The sequence below is a fragment of the Penaeus monodon genome, chromosome 29, assembly GCF_015228065.2.
Source record: "Penaeus monodon isolate SGIC_2016 chromosome 29, NSTDA_Pmon_1, whole genome shotgun sequence".
NCBI classification, from domain to species: Eukaryota; Metazoa; Arthropoda; class Malacostraca; order Decapoda; family Penaeidae; genus Penaeus; species Penaeus monodon.
The window spans coordinates 2,368,982-2,370,818 of record NC_051414.1 but is presented as its reverse complement, the minus strand read 5'-3'; positions in this window follow the sequence as shown (position 1 = coordinate 2,370,818).

The following is a 1,837-nucleotide window of genomic DNA, read 5'->3' as shown; positions in this document are numbered from 1 at the left end:
TTTTTTTTTTTTTTAAAATCTACATACAACTATATTTTTAATTTTTTTAAAATAAAAAAGGTGATTTTTCAAAATTATGGGCTTTGAAACCCCCGGAATGCCAGGTAAGTCCCCCGAATAATTTCCCAAAGAGGAAAACCACGGGGTTGTGAAAAAAGATTTTTTTAACACGGGAAGGTTCTCAAAATTTCAGGGGAGTTTTTATCAAATATATTTTTCAGTTTTTCTTTTTTTTTTCAAAGGAAATAATATCGCTAACATAAAGTTTTTATAATAGTTTTTTTGTATTTTCCATTTTTTATAAATTTTTTCGGGAAAATTACTTCATGTCCCGTTGTCTTGGGGCCCCTTTAAAGGGGCTTGGTCATGACCCTAGTCTCATAACTTCCCCCCATGGGGAAAAGGTTGTCACTCCTTGGGGCTCATTTGATGCCAGAGAAAGGCCGACCCTTTTTTAATACCAAAGGCCCAAGTTCCTTTTTGGAAATGTGATATGAGTAGTTCCCCAAATAAAAAAAAAATTTTTGATATAAATTTTATATTAAAAATTTGTATATCCTTTACGGGGTTGTTGGGGGCCCGCACAAGGATAAATTACTGGGTTCTTCAAAAAAAAAACCTGATTTCCCTTACGGCAGAAAATTTAGCAATTTTTTTTCTCCTAGTTTTGATTTCCCCAAATTCCTTCACTTTTCACTCTTTTCAACTCTCTATGCTCCAATTTACAAAAGGGTTCCCCAAAATCTTTTTTATTTTGAAAGTACTTTTATAAATGAACTTTGTAGTAAAGTGAATATACCCTTAAAAAAAAATTTGAAATACGTACTAAAATGAAACTTTTAAATAGAGAACTTGTAGTGAAGTAAAATATACCTATAAAAAGGGGAAATAAGGATTGTTTTTTCTATGCAAGCAAAATTAAAACCAAAGTTCAATGAAAAAGGGGGTATTAAAGCAGACTGTAAATTTTTAGATTAATATTTTTTTATTTGTAAAACTGGGATTCAAATGGAGTGGGCCCTTTGCCCCCAAGGCGCAGCCCTTTTGGTGACAAAACTCTCGGGGATTTGGGGGCCCGTTACGTAAAAAATCTTGGGAAGGTGTTTCAATAAGGGAGCCCATCATAACATTTAGCGGGTTGGGAAAAAGGGTGCGTGAATTTTAACTGATTATTATTCTTAAGTAATGTATATAAAAAAAAAAATTGGGGGTCCCTTTGTTTTATTTTAAAGGTAGTTTGGGGAAATTTAAATACAACCCACCCCATGAAATTTTTTAAAGGCATATAGAATACATATCTAACTATTATTTCCCAAATATATTTTTGGTTTGACAAAAAGTTTGAAAATTCCCATTTTTAGGGAAAATTTTGGAAAGTTTTCCTTACAGTAACAAAAATCTAAAACCCCAAAAAGGAAATTCTGACCGTTAAGGATAAAAAACCCAGATTTGGGCGACATGGCAACAACCCTAAAACCCCGGTGATAAAAAAGGAAATGGTTAAAGGGTTTTTTACAATTCCCCTTGACCCAAATTGAAAAGGGAATTTCCCGGTTTGTAGTATAAATTAAAAATTTTCCTAAAAAAAAAGCATTTTTTGTGTTTGTTTTTTTAAATTTTTTTTCCCTTTTTGGGGTTTTTAGATTTTTTTTAGGTTTTTCCCAATAACTTTTTTAGTTCAGGAGGGGTTTTTATGTTTAATTATGATTTGTGAATGGGAAAAGGGAAATAGATATAAAACCCTAAAGTAATGGAAGTATTTGTATTTTTCCCAAGCCAAAAACTTTTTGTATTCTGCTTGTTTAAAACTAAGGTTTTTTAATAAAGGCCTTTTTAA